The sequence below is a fragment of the Zonotrichia albicollis genome, chromosome 11 (genome assembly GCF_047830755.1).
Source record: "Zonotrichia albicollis isolate bZonAlb1 chromosome 11, bZonAlb1.hap1, whole genome shotgun sequence".
Classification (NCBI taxonomy): Eukaryota; Metazoa; Chordata; class Aves; order Passeriformes; family Passerellidae; genus Zonotrichia; species Zonotrichia albicollis.
The window spans coordinates 6693793-6712202 of NC_133829.1; the positions used below are offsets into that span (position 1 = coordinate 6693793).

The 18410-nt window shown below is 47.2% G+C and overlaps 1 protein-coding gene across 1 annotated transcript in view; it reads right to left on the reverse strand.

Moving 5' to 3' along the window:
- Nucleotides 1-8748, reverse strand: part of KLHL25 (kelch like family member 25) — a 27132-nt gene extending 18384 nt beyond the window's left edge. Inside the window, exon 1 of the mRNA XM_074549219.1 lies at nucleotides 8557-8748. The gene's annotated coding sequence lies outside the window, so the exon portion shown is untranslated. The remainder of the gene's footprint in view (nucleotides 1-8556) is intronic.
- Nucleotides 8749-18410: the final 9662 nt, after the last annotated feature.

Below are 18410 nucleotides of genomic sequence, written 5' to 3' on the forward strand. Positions count from 1 at the left end.
GCGTCGCTCATTCCTCAGGGCAGTGTCACAGTCCAGGGAAAAGTCTCTGCACTGCTCCATGCAGGAACAACAGCTTACCCAAGCAGCCACAAGTCCTGCTCAGCCTCTGAGCGAGGGCAGGAACACTGATGTGGGTAGTTGGGTGGGAAATGTCCATATCCATGGCCCAAACTCTGCCAGCCTGGGACAGAGGCTGACAAGCGCATTTCACTCGTGATTGCAGGCTGTGCAGAAGCAAGGCTCCAAAACAGGAAGGAAAATGCCATTATGGAACAGCACTTTGAAGTGCATCTGAAGGAAATGTTTCCAACATCTACACCCAGTGCAGAACAACACTAATTTAAGGGGTTATTTGGATTCCCATGTCAGCGCCGAAGCGAGGAATACAAATGAAACATTTATAAGTCTGCTAAAAGCTATTGATTTAAGTTCCTATTCCTACAACCTCAGAAACCACCCTGCCACTGCTACGGCTTCCTTTTCTCACAGCTCAGGTCACCTATTCACTGTTAACCTTTGATTTGCTTATGTAAAAAAAAAGAAGCAATTTATATAGGATAGCTATGGAAACAAACACAGAGACTGCAGGAAGGCAGCAATGATTTTTCTGACACTAAGATTAAAAGCACCTACTCAGAGTGGAAGGAGCAGGTCATTTAAAAAATTGAAATGTCTATATAAAAGCTGCAGCAAAGCCATTTTTTATATATACATACACATAAGGACATGTACATATATCACACATGTGCATACACACACACATATATTTCAAATCTCAGGCTTCCAGCATCAAATATCTATCCCAGGGAACCTGGAGGCAAATAATATTTCTATCTTATATGTATTGAAAAATATCCAGGAAATAAATTGGCAGCCAGCTCCTAGCACTGCTCTTTCTATCATGTTCACTACAGGCAGCAACTGACCCCCAGCACAGCTGGAATTCTGAAAGCTGAAGAGGCCACAGTCACAGCCCCTTTACTTGTCCTCCCCTGGAGTGGAGTTATGACACTGGATGTCACTGGTCACAGACAAGCAGGGCTAGACAGACCATTAAACTGAAACTAAAGCAGCCCCTGAATTCTGGGGTGCAGCCATCTCACCAGAAAGCTTTGCTTGTAGTTTTCAGCAACACTCAAACAGCTTTGTCTGAGGGCTTCTTGGATCCTGCCATAGCTGGACACAAGCAGAAAAGGGGCAGACACTAATCCTTCCACTCACAAACTCCCCTCACTGCATGCCTCAGTCTACCAGAGACCTTGGCATCATCTCACCCATATCAGACAAACAGAAACTGCAGGCAGCAGCTACTTCATCTGGCAAACTCCTTCCAAAATGTAGCAGCTGACAAACCTCAGAAGCCTGCAGGCAAAGTGTCTTCTAGTTTCATAATGTGTACAGAAGTGCTTCAATTTAAGCCATGTTTAACTGCAGCCATGGACAAGCTGGACCTGTGACACAAGCACTTCTCTGAAGCACAGGCATGCAGAGCACAATTTGGCCCCTACCACACTCCCTGCTCCCTTACCCAACTACTGAGCTAAAGAGAAAAAGCAGAACCACTCTGAGTGAGGAGTACTTTACACAAAGCAACCTGTCAGTGGCCCTTGCCAAGCTCCCACCTGCTCTGTGAGAGCCTGGGGGTTATCAGAGCTTCCAGCTGCATCTTCCATCATGCACAAAGCTGTTGTGGAACAGCCATGTCAATGGGAACAGCAGAAGGCACGACCTGAACAAACTGGGGCTTGAATTTCTCCACGCTGCATTCATTTCTTTTCCCTCGAAAGGCAGTTATTGAAAAAATAAGTATCTGCTGCATAACCTTTAAAGGGATCTTACTCCACACAGAGGCAGATAATAATCCTTCTTCCATATGGATGAGGGCAGAGGGGCATCAGCTTTTTGACAGCTATCCAATGCTGTCTGCTGGCTGAAGTATTCCCCTGGCTGTCTGCAGCCTTTGTGCAGCCAGGATGGGAAAGACAGGTTTTTTCCAGCAGAGCAAGATAAGGTTGCTTTGAAAATCCTTCCACTCATCCAGACAGGGCAGACAGCAATCCTGAAAGAGGGAAGGAGTTGGCTCAAGTAAAAAAGACCCCTCAAATCTCAGCTCATGAAGAAAACGCCCCAGCAGTCTCTCTGGACAGGACAAAGCTTGCAAAGAGAACAAGGGGAAAAACAAAAGCAGAGAGCTGGCCAAACTCCCCACATGAAGAACCACAGCTCTCCTGTCCGAGTGCCTTTTGCTTCCTACAAACCAGGAGAAGACTTTCCATCCCAGGCTGATGGGTCACCCTTCCAGAGCCCTGCTGGAATGGTCCTCTAGGAGAACCTCAGGAGACACTCTACCACCTCTTGAAAAACCCAAGTGCCTCTTACAGGGATACTTTGAAGCTGTATCAGGTCCTGTCCCCAATCACAAAAGAACTGCATATGAGAGAACAGCTCAGAAAGGCTATTGATACATGAACTATAATTAGCAGGCTTGGGGTTCCCCCTCCATCTCAAACCAACCAGCTTTCCACAAATCTCCTATTTCATTCACTACCTGCAGGGAATCACAGCTGAGATCCTGCTTGCTTTCAAGAGGACAAGATTTGAGAGTGATTAACACACTCCCCAGTGGGATTTCAGGGAATCAAGAATCATTTCTACTTAGAAGAGCAAAACCACAGGGTTTATGAATGTTCTCCCCAGATCCTAAAGGCTGGCTAAACACCAACAAAGACCCCAAGTCCCATGATCCAAAACTGGCATTTTCTGTTTCACCCATGAGAGAAGCAGCAAGCAGAACACATTTCTTTTTGCACCACTCAACCACGAACTATTTAAAGCTGTAAATAAGTAAATCAATAAGCAGTAAGGTTCCTTGATGGCTCAACTTACAAGACCTGGATGAAGCTGCTCAAACTACAGCAGAGTTTCATTCCCAAGAAGCCATATGGGCCCTCTATGCACGGGCTGTACTACAACAGACAGACACTCCTTCCAAATCAGAGCACACCCACCTGGAATGGCTCGTGACAGCAGGCATAAGGTTAATCTTTATTTTCTCTCCATCTCACAGTATCAACCCTGGTGGCTGACACACTGTCTAGAATTTAGCCAAAGTTTAACTTCTCCCTGAAAGCGGTGGGATAAATTCTCTTTTAATTAGTAATGTGCCTGCTCCCATATCCCAAATATCTCATCCCAATAGCTCAACACTAATAATGCTCTTCTGTACCTTTCCAATGCTCTCATGGACTCCACCACCTGGTGCTTAGGCCAGCAGCATTATCCCAGGCCAAAATTACTGCTATAGAACCAATTTCTCCTTTTTTATTGTACAGGCTAGCAAAGTAGAAATATAAAAGCCACCTATTGTGTTGTCTTCACAGGGAAGAGCTCCTTGCAAAACTGCTTAGGAGAAAGAGCAGTGAGGCAACATGCTGTCAAACACAGACCCAGATCAGCTGTGTTTCACATGCAATTTCCCAGCACTGGTGACCATCAAAAGGTTTGAGAAAGGGGATCTGTTACATGCAGGCATTCACGTACTCAGAGGCAACTCGAGCTTCAAAAGCAGAAAAAACCAACAGAAAACAGGAAAGGATGGTGGGGGAGAGACATAAAAAACAAGAAAGGGGAAGGAACAAATGTGAAGATGTTTTCTGATGATTTTCCTGTCCTTGCATAACACAGCAGACCGTCAGGTACACAGCTTGGAGCTGCTCGAAATGCTCAACACTAATAATGCTCTTCTGTCAAGAGTGCTTGAGATGAAAGGAATTGAAATTGCACCTGGCATTTAGTGCAGCAGCACATTTGTTGAGCGTGGAGCCTGGGCTGCTGCCAGGTGGGCAGCACAGGACCTTCACTACATCATCTCCCAGGCATGCCCTCTGCTCTGTCCACACTGTGGGCCTGCATGCAGACTTTGCTCTCTTACAGGTTGGGTTCATCTCCAGCCATGCCAGTGAATTTAGTGGTTTGCCTGTGTCAGCCAAATTTGTTCCTGTTCTCTTCAGGATGACTAACACAGCAAAGATGCAACTGGGATTTTGCAGGCTGTAATTCAGTCAACGTAACTGCTGTGTATCAGAGGGTATCGCTCTGGATTTGCCCTGCCTGACAAACTCTTGATGTTTCACCAGATTTGCAAATTGGCAAACAAAGGAAAGGCAGCTGACTCCAGCCCCTCCCAGTGCAGAATTTCTGATCCTGCCTCAACCTTTGAGAATGGGAGGCATCCTTATCATTTCTTCTCATTTTCTCACTTCCTAGTCTAGCCTGTACATCCTAGACAGAAAACAGAGAGACCATGTGAAAGGCTCCTTCTGTTGGCTCAGACAGAAACTGGGAGGTTTTCCAAGCCCAATTCTGTAGGCTCCAGGAATCAGATTGTCTGGAGAAGATCCGGGTACATATCTCAACATTTTGAAACTCAGTCTGAGTTTCATATCCCACTCCCATTCTCATATCTTATCCCCAGCAGTACCCACCATTCCTCCCTTTAAACCCATGCCCCACTCTGAGCCTACAGCCACCACAAGAATCTAAATGCCACTTACTTGATAGAAAATCAGAACATTATTGCCAAGCTGAACCAATTAGTGAGATTCTTGTTTTGTCTCACAAAAGCACTCGTAAAAGGGATGTAGTGCCTCAAATCTATGGCATGCACTCATCTGAGTCAAGGCAACCATGCCCCAACCACAATAAAAAATACCTGTAGGAAATCCTCTTTGCATGCAATCCGTGCAGTTCTATTTGAAAATCAGGTATTGCACTTGCTACTCTGCAGCTGAGATACTCCAAAAAGCTTCCTGAGCTACCTGTGACACAATCAAATAAAGTTCATGTTCACCACTAAGCACACTGGCTTTGCTGTTCCTGGGAATACCACGCCCTCCTACAACCACTACCCAAATTGGGATAAATAATGCTTTTAGCCACAGTCCAGGCTCCAGACAATAGCTTTTCACTGCTATGCCTTAACCCCAGCGGATCTTTTCAGAGCCTGTGATTCATTTCAGAGGCTGTGGTGGGGTTTTGTCCTTCCTGCTGCCCTCCAGCTCTGCTTGTGAATACATCCCATTCTGCCAGATCAATCACAGGCGCTTTGCAAAATGAATGGGGGGCTGCAGAGGAGGCAAGCGAGTTCACAATCCCCTCTTCCAAATTATACCCAAAAAGGCTCCAGAATGGGAGCAGCCTACTTGATTGCAGTACCTTCCCCAGCCCCATATGGGCAGGATAAAGTCCTTTCCAAGCAAGCCAAACTTGCTAATGTGCTGCAAAGGCAAAAGGCCTTTGGTACTTCAAACACAGAGGAACCACATGCCACTTCCCAGAGAGAGTTTAGGAGATGAGATGTGGTATACATCAAATTAATGCCAGAACAACCACAGCAGCTGCTGACTCCAGAGATCTTATTCAGATCCTCCCACTCTCCCAGCTCTGAGGCTGGCAGAGCTGAGTGCTCCAGTAGCCAGGCTGACCAAAAGCCCTGTCACAGATGCTCACACCAAACAGGTCTGTCTGCCTGCCTGCTGTCAGGGCAGGATTTCAATTTTGGGCCTGGCCAGTTAAGCTGGGGTTTTGTTTTGCCTTCCCCACTCCCCTGCCAGGCAGGAGATCATGGTACAACTGCCAGGTTTGGTTTGCTCATTTGCAATTCTGGCTGGAGTTCAGAGCTGTGGAGATGGGAGGCCCTCACGCCTCCTGAATGGATTATCCCTTCATGCTGCTGGGCATGGGGAACATCCATTCCCAAGTGACAGATATTGAAGGGTCTGGGGCTGCAAGACAGGCCATTGCTTATTGCCCTCTGGCTCTGGACAGAAGGAACAAAAAAACCTTTGATTTTTCCATTTTGGTACTCACACAGCATCAAACCACATACTCAGCTTTTCAAGTTCTGTGCCACTGTGGCATCCCTGCAGCACCCAGGCTGCCCTGGGCATCCTGCACACCCTGCAAGCAGAGCAGAGTGATTGCCAGTGTGATACTGTAATAAATTTACCTCACCACAATGTGACAGGCCATCATATAAAACTGGTAGTCTCTGCAAAGCCTAATGGTCAGCAAGCAGACAGTGGTTATGGGACATGCAGCATTCCCCAGGCTGAAGGAATGGGGGAAAGACAGAGCTGTCTGTTCTGCCTGGGATGATACTAATAGTCACTGTGGGGATATAAAGCTGATAAGCAAAGACAGAGAGATGTGATGGTGGTTAAAGGTCAGGCCAGGGGGCCTGGGGTAGCTTGTTACAGCTCAATGCTTCCCAGCCAGCATCCCTGCAGCCACTGCTTTCAGCAAAGCCAGCTATGCTCACTGCAATTCAACTCCAGCCTGTGAAAGAGGGGAGCAAACCTGGCCCAAGTGCTGACAGGGCTCCAAAGCTGCCCCTTGCACAGGCCCTGAGCACAGCGTGGCTGCCACCAACACCCTGGGCCAGCTCTGCCTGTCCTGCCCCACCTATTCGGGCAAGGCAAGGCGCTGCTCAGCGCTCTTTTGTAACGCTGCCACTTCCATCCGCACCTCCAACTCTGCTCTCCACTCCCACCTCCACAGATGGCCACATCCTGCCCTTCCTGTTTCACTCATCCACCTCCTAAACACTGCCTGAAACTTCCCCTCACTGCTAAGAAGGGCCTGAATTCCTGCAGAATGGTTGGGCACTGCCACAGGGACAAAAATGCTATCATAATTCACATGTGCATATGTACACACAGATATGCATGCACACACTCCTTATCTCCACAGCAGAACATGTCCAGCAGTCCCTCCAGAGCCAGAAGAACCATCTTATGGATCAGACTCATGCTCATTTTCACACACTTGGAATACATGTTATGCAATACCTTGTCATCTGTCCCCAAGCTGTTGCCTTCACAAATATATTTTTGCCTTGTTCCTTCAGTCAAACCATTTTCAACTGGCCTGAACTCCTCTGCAAAAGCACATCTGAGACACCAATCTCCCTGCTTGAGTTACTTGAGCCTGCCCCAAACACAGCACAAGAGGATACCACACTCTGCACACATGCTGAGGCAGGAGGACTTCAGATAACAATCCTCAAATACTTGAGAAAATGAACAAGAAAGGAATGGGAAATTTAAGTTCTTCAGTGCTGAAGCTGCTGAGCCTCACATCTCTACATTATGGTGCAATTCTGCAGCAATTTTCACTCTGCTTTTAATTCTGAGAATCTTGTGCCACCCCACACCTTCCTGTTGCAGAGCAGACTTCCTCCTATGCCTCCTCCCCAAGTGCTTTACTTGGGCTTATCACAAAGATAAGCCAGAGCAGATGGCTGGAGTTAAAGACACAAAAGAGACAAAATATGCTTTCAGATAAAATTTGATTTGCAGCAGAAAACAGCACCAGGAAAACAGAGAGGCCCCAGAAAGGATCCTATAGCATTAAGGAGTCACTCTTTGAGAGATGGAGAGCTCAGGAGCAGAGAGAAGAAAGCAGAAAGAGGAGAGCTCAGAACTCTGGACTGAGACTGTCACCAGGGCAGCTGAGCCAACAGCAGCAGCTGGCCACCAGCAGAACACATGGGCTGTGTTTCACATCTCGGGTTGCTCCTAAGGTAACTTCAATAAAAACAACTGTCACAAGATGCAGGAAGGAAGAAGGAAAAACAAGGGAAGCTGTCAAAGTTTAAAGGTTGCAGAGCTGCTTGTTTGTTTCTTGTAGCTCTAGGTCTGTCCTGGAGAGGAAGAGATATGTTTGGAGGAAGGCTACAAAATTCCACAGTACCCTGGCTGAGGAAATCTCTCCAGCAGATCACAAGAGAACCCAGGCAGAGATTGCCAGTAAAGGAAAACAGAGCAGTCATGACACTTGGACTCTCCACTGGAATAGTATGAAACATTCAGCTGTCTGCTTATGCAAAGCTGAGGGCAGATTTTCCAAGCACAGCTCTGGCTGGTCTAAGCCCCCTACCCCAATAATCACAAGTGAAGAGATAAAGAAAATAAAGACAAACCAAATTTAGACAACACAACTACCAAATAGGCTCTTAACTTTTTTAAATGCGAAGGGGCCTGTGAGGACAGGAGGAGGAGGAGGAACTATTTTTCTCCTCTGTCAGCTCAGCTCAGTCACTCACACAAACCTGCTCACTTCTCTAGACAGGCTTGTTCAAACTGATTTAATACTGATTTCATCAGAGCCCATGGAAGTTGTGTCCGTCGGAGCACAGTTTTGAGATATTTGTATACACAGGGACGAAAGACGCAGAAAAAATGCAAAGCAAGAAGCAAGGCCACCTGACTTTCTCATTAATGAAATTAATAGCTGGGGTTTAATATTTATTAACTTTTTTTTTCTGCTTCGGAAGTTAGAAGACCTCCCCCTCCCTAAACCTTTTCCTGCCGCTTCCTGCCTATGGAACACGATGCTCCAAAGCCCCAACGAGCCTCGGGCCGGTACCGGGGGCAGTCCCTCCTGCCCCAGGGGCCGGCCCATCCCCGTCCCCGCGGCTCCGAACCCCCGCAAGCCCCGTGCTCGGAAGGGTCTGCCAGCGGCGCGCGAACCCAGACCTGGGGAGAGAACACTCACCGTGGCTTGACCAAGCAGAAATCTCCGTGAAGCGGGAAGCCCCAGCGCGGGGTGTCAGGGACGCGGAGATCGGGACTGGCTGCGGGAATGCGGGGCGGGAACGCGGAGCGAGCGCGGAGCGGGCCCGGCGCGGCCCCGCGCACAATGTACCCGCCGGGCGGGCCCGGCCGCGCGTGGGACCGCGGGGGCGGGGCCGCCCGCCGCCAATACCACCAATCAGCGAGCGCTATTCCCGTGACGTCTCATTTCGCCACGCCCCCCGCGAGGGAAGCGACCAATAGGAGAGCGGGAGGACGGTTTGTGGGCGAGGGGACGGTTTGTGGGCGGGGCGAGCCTCGGCGCTGAGGGCCGCCTTTCGCCGGTCGGGCCCTGCCGAGCTGCGGGTGCTTGGTGCGGGCCCCGCGCCGGTTGCTGCAGGGCTCTCCGGGGGAACGGCCCGCGCTGCGCTTCGGCCCCTGTGCAGGCAGCTTTGGCACGAACCCGTCCCGCTGTGCCCCGGCTTTTGCCCCCGCAGTCCTGCCCGGCCCCCGCGTTTCCCACAGGATGGGCACCCCGCGGAGCGATGTCCCTGCCTGTCACTCACTCGCTCACTCAAACACCGCACGCCCGCGCCTGTGGCGGCGCAGGGACAGTCAGCAAAACCCGGCTGAAATTCAGGCAGATGTGTGAAATGGCCGGGCTCAGCAGAATTTCGGTGCGTGGGGGCTGTGAAGGTCAGCAGGCCCACCCGCGGGGCCGCAGGGAGCCTGGGATCGGCCGGGCCGTGCCCCTGCGGGGGACCACCCGCGGGACGGGGCCGTCATCTGGAGGGAGCAGGGGGGGACGTGGCAGCGCTGCCTTCAGCAACAGTGTGGGCTGAAGCTGGAAAAATACCCCGCTCATTTAGAAACAATAACATTTTTCAAAGCAATAACATTTTCGCATAACACGAGAGCAGCTGGAAGCAGCGGTGCCTCTGGTCCCACCCGTGTTTTCCAAGCCCTGCTCTAGAGTGAGGCACAGCAGGTAACTGCAGACCTGCCCTGTGGAATAATTTCACTGTGAGTGGTTCTACCTTCCCTGGGGTTTCTGGAATGCTTCATCTACCGGAAAAAAAGAATCTGGAAGATTTCTTTGGTTTCACAAATTTTAAATACACAGAGGAGGGAGGGAAGAGCTGTTCGCTATCTTCTCCCACGACCCCATTTCTCCAGGGCCCTACTCCCTATACACAGTCACAAATGTTCAGTAATAAGAGACAAGAGAAAAACTGACTGCTCTGCTAACTGTGTCTCCCCAGATAACGGCTGGATGGGAATATCCAAAGTGCACTGAAAGTCCCATATACTCAGGGATGCACTGTTTGGGGGCTGCTCCTTCCAACCCAGTGAAAGAAATCGCTCCTGTTTGCCCACTGAAGTTACTACCACTGCTTGTCCTGGTGATGAGACATGGTGACTCTATTGAAGTGCTGCCTGCATCACCAATTTTACACGGTGTGGCCAGGGAGGAGGTTGGAAGGTTGCTGCTATGGGGATATATTGAAACAGAAGCTCCCATAAGTACAAAATACAGTCCTTTCTTCACAGCTTGAGACAGAAGGTCAGCTACAGCTGGCACGAGCTGTGCATGGTAAATAACAAAGTACACTGAAGATGTTGAACTGTATCGAATTCCTGTTTTTTTTGATCTGTGTTGTTCCAGGTCATTGCAGTTTAACTCTTAGGGTGCTGCTGCCTTCCCAGCCACAAGCCCAGCTACTCTTGAGGAGGCTGAAAATTGTCTGGGAGCCTGCTAATGACTTTAATGAGCTGTTCATGAACACGACAGGGATTTGTGCAATAGGTGGGTGTGGTGGCATCCTGAATACATCTGTAAAACAACAAAAGCATAAAAGACAAAATTGATTTTCCCTATTCCTGCTGTGTTACCACCCAGCTGTACCTGAGTATGAAGGAGCTGTGGAGAAAAGCAAGGTCACATTTCTTAATTCCAAAGCACTTTCAGAGTGTTACTACAAAAGGCAAATGCTGTCCCAGCAAGCAGTGTGTGAACCCAGGCTGTTGTCTGCAACCTGGCAGGCAGAATTCTGGCAGCTGCCTCTCCTGGGTGCACACAAAGCTCAGGAGAGCTCCCTGCAAAACTCTGCCTGAAAAGACACTTCAAAACCCTGATGTCCATCACTAATCTCCACCCACCAGCTTCTGAGCTGGAGCTCTCACTACTCTGTCTGGGGCAGAGCTAAACAGAGGGCAGTCCCAGGAAACTCTGCAGGAAACATCCTGTGCTGCAGCAGCGCACACATCTGGTGTTAAGATGCTCAGGCTGATGGGATTAGGATATTTGCTTTTGTTCCAAGGCAGCAGCAGAAGGCCAGATATGGGTGGCAGTGATGGGCACACCAGACACAGACTGGCAACCTGCTCCTCGTGTGGAGGAGATGCAGAACCAGACATCTGAGAAGGCAGGAGCAGCACAATAGGAATGCCTAACAGAAAAGGAAAAAAAAAAAAACTGACAGACATTAAAAAATATTTTTAAATCTCTTAAAGAGGATTTAAGAATGAGGCGTATGTAGGGGAAAGAAGCTTAATTTATGATAAATGTTAATACCAGCTCCTTACATATGGTGCTGGCCTTAAGCATCCCTGAGGGTTTTTGAGGAACTAGTGCTGTGGTTATGATTTCAGTGTATAGGGGAAACTCTCTTGCATTATTAAACAAATCATGCCCTGCACTGGCCTATGGTTTGATGTAAGTGATGCATAGTTGATGTCAGCCCACTGGGGAGACAGGATTCTGCAACCTGTTGGCATTTTGAGAATAAATTGGAAAACTGCTGACTGAGATCCCTTCCTTCATCATGAACCATCAGAGTTAAACTTTTTTAAATTTAGGGAAAAAAACCCCAAACCCAAAGTTTTAAATAATAGCATTTACCCTTTGGCTGTATTTGTTTAGCATAACATTCATTATGATGGAAAATATAAACATTTGCAAAGTTAAACATTTGATTTGACTACAAAAAGTATTCTGTTTGTTATAGAAATCAGCACTAATTGCCTAGTTCCCATTAAATCCTCACTTTCCCAAAAATGGAGAGTCAAAAGATTTACCCTAGCCAGAATTCATTAGCTGGCCTTACCCATTTATATCATGAAGCTGGATCTCCTTATGTACCTGACTAAGTAGGTGATGTTCATCGAAGTAAGAGGGATAAAATCTGGCCCACAAACCACGTTGACTTCCTTGCATCTATTTCTGTTTTCCCCTGAACATTCCCATCCTATAACACTTTGCTTTCCACTGGGTTAAATAATAAAATGAGTGTTTTTTCCTCTAGGTCACTGTTTCCAGTCCATCACAGGTCATGCCACAACCAGCTAATGGCTGCTAAGTGGTCTGTGTGAAATTAGTTTAGTGGGTCTCCAGCCAGAAGCCAGTTGACAGATGCCCAAAAATCAGTTCTCCAGTTGGCTTCCCCATTGGCAGTCATGGCAGGTTGGTCAAGGCCGTGCAAATTCAGCATTTCCCCAGGGCCAGGAACAGAGACAAGGTTGGTTGCAAACACTTTCCTCTCTTGTGAGTGCCAAAAGTCTCTAGAGAAGGTCACAGCACAATGCTCAGTGCCAGTGCTTGAGGACCCTGCTGTCACCCCAAATTCATCTCTCCAGGGAACAGGCAGCAGCAAAGGCAAAAGCTGCTGAAGACTCCTTGCAGAGGCAGCCCTGACATCAAGGAGAGAGTTCAAAGTGTCTGCAGGAGCCTCGATGAAATGTTTCACCCTTTGGCTTGTCCTGCACAGCAGGGCAAGCTGCAGAGCTGCCAGTCAGAATAAACCAATTTAGCATTCCCTGCAGTAACAATATAAATCCAATCTCCCTCCCTCTCCGCCTTTTCCTCCTGATGCCAAATTTAAACAACCTCACTTTTTTTGGCAGCAGGAAACTTCACAATTAAATATAGAAGCAGAGCACACTTTGGGATGGAACTTCCAGCCAGGGAACAACAGATGGCATTGTTTGCTGGGCTGGAAAAGCTGCATCTGCTCTTAGAAGAAATGCTAATCGGGGCTTAATTAGGCATTCAGAGGGAACCGTGTCCCATCCCCAGGACAATGGCCATGTGTACATGATCATGAAAAATACAGGGAAGCAGTTACAAAATCATCAAAAATCCTCACTGGACCAAGTCCAAATGTGGCACATAGTGTGATAGGGTATCCCAGAGACTTTCCCTGTGCTGAAATCCATCCAAGCCACTCAAAATAAAAATGTAGCTGTTTTATTTTGTCTGCAAATGGTCAGTGATTTTGTTTTCAGTTTCAAAGCAAATCATTCCAGCCTAACACTGGAATCAGATCTGGCAGCTCTCTGACTCACTGAGGTGTAGCAAGATTAAAGGGTAGCCGAGATCTTATAGCATGTACTGCAAATGGGGATAGAAGAGTTAAAAAGATCAAAAACAGGATAACTGATCCTTCTATAGAAACACGAAGTAAAGAGGAGGATGGTGGAGAATGTCCCCCAGTTCATTCCAGCTGGGTGTTCAAGGACAAAAGGAGTCCCATGATGTGCAGTGCCTGTGCATGTAAGGACATTGTCCCTCCTCCCCTGCCTCAGCCCTGCCAGCTTCCTCCAGAGGTGCAGGCAGCCAGATAGGGCTCTGTGTCCTTGTTTCAGCCTCTTCTCTTTGGAGCATCAAACCCCCCTCTCAGTCTGGAGCCAGCAGAGCTGTTTGTGAAACGAGACTGCCAAGAGTTTCACCAAGAGACTGGGCCCAGCTGCCAATTGTGCCAGCACTGCAGAGATCCCCTTTGTGCTGAGGCTTTGCTTTCAAGCCCCCATCTTGGTTTAATGTCCTCTTTCTCCCCTGCCTGGTTCAAAGCAGCTCATCTGACCAGTCTGGTCTAGTGGAAGATGTCCCTGCTCATGGCAGGGTGTGCTGGACTTGGTGATTTTTAAAGATCTCTTCCAACCTAGCTATTTCATGATTCTTTGTCCTAGCTTAACTCCTGGGGATGCTCTGGGCACTCCATGTCCCCCCCAGGTGCCTGGGACAATGTGCACCTCATGGGCAGTGCCAACAGGGACCCCATTTTTCTGGTTGCATGCCCTACTTCCAGTAGCTCTGGAAAGATTCCCCATGGGTTAAACAATACCCACATCCCTTACACCTAAAAAATGTTAATTAGCAGGGATCATTGCTGATTCCAAACAATGCTCTCCAAACATTGCCAAAAAATCACTGGAGATTAAAGGAATTTTGGAACTTAGAGATGCAGTAAAGGGAAGAGTTTTCTTGGCACTGAGGCAAGCTTCAGCAACTCCAGAGTGGTGAAGAGAAACGTAAGAGTATCCTATACAACTTCTGCCTTCAGCTCCATTCTGCTTCAAAGGGATGTCAGTCCTGATCTGGCACAAACTTTTGGGCAACTAGAAGTGAAAATGGTTCTCCTGACCAAGGATGTGGCTGCAGATGATGGAGCTGTAAGCCCTGATCACTCATTCCAGGGATTGCTGTGCCTCACCCACCCCTCACCACAGTTTTGATCACCAGGCTTGGCTGTCTGGCTCTGAATTTGCTCCCATTTGCTGTAAGTGTGCTTTGAATCCCATTAAACATCATGACCCCCATGATGTCTCTTTGAGAGAAACCTTGGAGATTTGCTGACTGTCTGTAGCTCCCTGACAGCAGATTTATTTCCACTTCTCCAGTGCTGCAAGTGGTGGCTCTGCCCTTGTACATGCTGACCTGCAGCTGGCCTGCTCCCAAGCACTGCATCTCCATGGTGTGTGGTGGGGAAGGCACTGGCAGCAGGTTTTGGAGAAAGGCACCCATTGCAAGTGTCCACAGTCACAGAAATCAGGGTAGCCAAGTGCAGAGGTGCTGCTCTCTCCTGGAGATGGCACAAACCAAGCTCTTTGCAGTGAGCTGCATGAGCTGTGCAATGCAGGTGGATGGATGGGTGTCCCTGTTTCCCTTAGAGGTGGTCCAAGGAACCATTCTCCAGCATTACCTTTGGGGTGGTGAGGGATGAAATGTCTAAGGTGCCAGAGCTGCCATTCTCCTGCTGTTCTTTGCCCTGTGGACTGGCAGGACTGGGAGACCCAGCAGCCTGCTTGAAGGAGAGATGTCCTCACACCATGAGATTGAGATAAATAGGGCCATCCTGCCAGCACAAGCCTTGGACTCAGCTGGCTCCAGAGTGCTGAAGCTCAAGGACATGACAAATGGTGAATGTGACAAGGTCTCAGCTTTCTAAGGACAGCTGGAGAGCTGGTCCCAGCTCATCCTCATGTATCAGCACATGGGGCTCCAAGCAGGGCTGCTGCTGACCCACTGTGAAGCTTCCCAGTGTTCATGGGAAGACACAGATTTTGGCCAGCTGCCTGGAGTTTAAATGTCTGTGTTTTAGACCCAGACTTCCTTCTGAGAGGTTTCAGAGGGAAAAGAAAAAGCCCAGAAGTGTTTCTAAAACTCTAATTTATCCATCAATGGCCAGTTTTCTGCAATGCCTTGAATCTGAGAAAGGCAGAGAGGAAGTGTGACCGGGGAGCACAAGGAGCCTTTTGGCTGCCCTCTTTGCCTTGGGGGTATTGAGGGGAGCCAAGGGACTCCAGAGGAAGCAGCAAACAGCTCCAGCTGGGAAGGGGTCCTGACAGCATCGAGTTAGGAGGAGAGAGAGGACAGACAGCCTTGCTGTGACTCAGCTCCAGCACTGTGTCACTGCCTCCTACTCACTCCTAGGATCTGGAGTCTGTGTCCCTGGACTGCCCAGCTCCCAAACTCTTTTGTTTTGGCAGGGCTGAGTGCAGGAAATGAAAAAGTGATCCCAGGAGGCCCCTAGCACGCCCCTGCAGGATAGCATGTGAGTTGTTTTCTTGAAAATGGGATCATTTATTCTTCATGTTAAACAGGGCAAGAAGCTCAGTGACTTCCAATTGGCCTTGTCTGAGAACTTGTTTCAAAATCTGGGGCACCTGGGGCTTCTAGAGCAGGATTTCTTGTCCTCAGAGAAAGGATTACCAGAGGGAGCATGAAGTGAAAAGAAAAAAAGGTGGGGGGGAATAAAAAGAAGGGAAAAAAAGACAATTAGCTATTGCTGTAGAGTCCTCTAGTGGTGAACATTAATTTCACAAACAGCCCAAGTGTGCACCCAAATGAGCTCAACCTCCCGTCTCTGTTTATTTTCTATTTACATAAAACTGTGTTAACAAGGAAATGTCAGTAGCCAAATTCCAATCTATTTTAACCACTTATGAACCATGTCAAAGGCAATGATCCAATTAAACAAATTAATGATCAAATTAAGTGATCAAATTAATGATCAAATTAAAAAAAATATTCTCCATTCTGAGTAACATTTCCCATCCAAGGCCGGGTATTCCTCCAGATGAGTGGTTTGAAACATTATAGGCTTAAAAATTCCACATCTTTCCCACTCAGATATTTTTTCTAGCCTGCTTCTGGTTTTGCTGCTGCTGAGGGAAATGACTGAGTAGAGAGAGCCTGCAGAATTGAATTGTTGCCACATGCAAGCAAAACCCTTGCCATTTTAAAATTCAGGTAAAAACTGGATGCTGGTGCAGCATTATTGTGCTGAATAGCACAGGCCAGCCCAGTCTCCAGCAGCCACAGCAGTGGTTGAGGTGAGAAGCTGAGTTTAATTGCAATTTCAAACCCAAGTGATTTAAAGGATCCTTCACATTATCCTTTTCTGCCCCCTTCCTCCCACGTTGTCCCAAGCCTGCTTTATTCCTGTTCCTGGGCTCTATCAGTCAAAGAACATGGCCTCATGCAAAATCCTGATTCAAATGGTGTTTGTAGCAATTTGAATATGTGATATAGGAGAAAAAAAGCCATTGCCTGCTGTGAGCATGACCCTTGGCAGGAATTCCCCTTCCTCATGAGTATGTCCATTCTCTGCTCTCTTCTTCAGGCCTGGGTCTTCTCAAATGTGTTCCAATTTCTGCTTCATAACCAAGGAAGAAAACTTAAAAAGATTTAAGACTTTATTACAAAATAGAGCCTCACATGCTGCAACCAAATAATTGGACGCTGTTTCTTTCCTAAGAATCTTTTTTCTTCTCCCTGTGAGTAATCACCTGCCAATACTGCTCTTTGAGCTCCAGTTTCTGCATTGGAATAGCTGTATTAACACCTGCTGAAGACAATCTCCTAGTCATTGACAGGCTGTGTAATTTAAGAAGCATCAAAAATGCCAATAAAAAAAGATCATAAAATTATAAGCAGACTGGAGGATGCTGCCACTTAAAATGCTGCTTCACCCATGTTAACATGCAATTCAGAGGACAAAAGCTTTAAGAATTTAAAAAAATAATTAAAAAAATATTTTCCCTGTATTTGAAACAGCACATACAAATAATATGGTCCTAAAGTCACATAATAATTTGGGCTGGAGCAGATCACAGGCACTCATTTGGCCCAACACTCAGCACAAACCCATCTTGACCAGCTTGCTGAGGGGCTTGTCGAGCTGAGCTTTGAATGTTTCTCAGGCTGGAGATTCCTCCACCTTTCTGGCCCTTGTATGTGATACATATTCAAATAAGTCATGTAATGTTTCATCTTTCTGAGCAGCCATACCCTGTGCTGTACTTGTGAAGCTTTTCCAGCTGAAAGCTGCAGTACTTGGAATGTGTTTGAATTTACAGGTCCGTTCCCACTGATTTACTTTAATTATTTTTCTTCAGGCCTGACATCCCCCCAGTAAGCACAGACACCTCCTTGAACACTTCTGCTGAGAAGTAAAGCTTTAGGTTTATCTCTGCCAAACCCTCAGCAGGGTCCAGATGCTTGCTGGTGTCACTGTTAATTAGGCTGATTGCAGAAGTGCTCACTGCAAACTTAAACTGAGCTGCCAGCCCCACACCAAACCTGCCTGCCTCCATTAGTTCTTATATCCCCTCATGTCCAAATCAATAGTATTATGTACTAGTAAATACTAAGGGTTTCATAAGTCTGAGGTCTGATTTAGAGTGTTGTTTCAGCTACAGAAATGAGCCCCTGGGGTCTGTTGTTTAGCTGTTGATTTTTCCGTGTCCCAGAGGAGAGTTTCAAAGCACTTTCAAAGTGCTTTTCACAAGGGCATTAGCAAACAGACCATTGCCAAGGTCCTGGGAGAGCAGATATTGTTGCATCCAAGTGGGAAAGTTTCCTTTTGTTCTCCTCCGTTTTCTCCATGCCAGTGAAAATCAAGAAGAAAAAAAGTACCATATTCATGCAAATCTTTATCTTTTACTGAATTCCAGTGACAACCAGAAAGACTGTTTTCAGCTACTGACTCAAAATTTCTCTTTTTTTCTGTAGTTAACATTTCAGTCTTTTAAATTAGAATATAAACAAAAAGTGTATTTTAATGTGTATTTATTTTCATGTATTTACATGTATTGTATTTTTTTCACTGTAAGACCCTTTTCCATTCAAAAATTATTCACTGCAAAATTCCAACTGGAATGCTTTCTTTTTCTTTACTTCTATAAATATTAAGTTTTAGGAGAGAAACTGACTTAGATACCAGGCAACTGACATGCCAGAACAATTAGACTTGATGAGAAGCTCTGGGATAACATATTTTTTACCTTTTTTTAGAAAAGAGAGGTGGTAATTCTGAATTCCAGGATGAAATCAAAGTACTGCACACGGCAGGACAGAGAGACTGAAATCTTCTTCTCTGAGTGCTGGATATAAGGTGAACAGTATTGGCTAATTCCTCAAGCTTCAGGCTTCCCTTCTTTTCCCACAAGAGCCCAGAAAACCTGAGGGATATGAATTAAAACCCATTTCACACACAAAGGGGAGACAGATGTTGTGTGTCCTGTTTAATGAGATTTTAAAGACAGCTGGAAAAT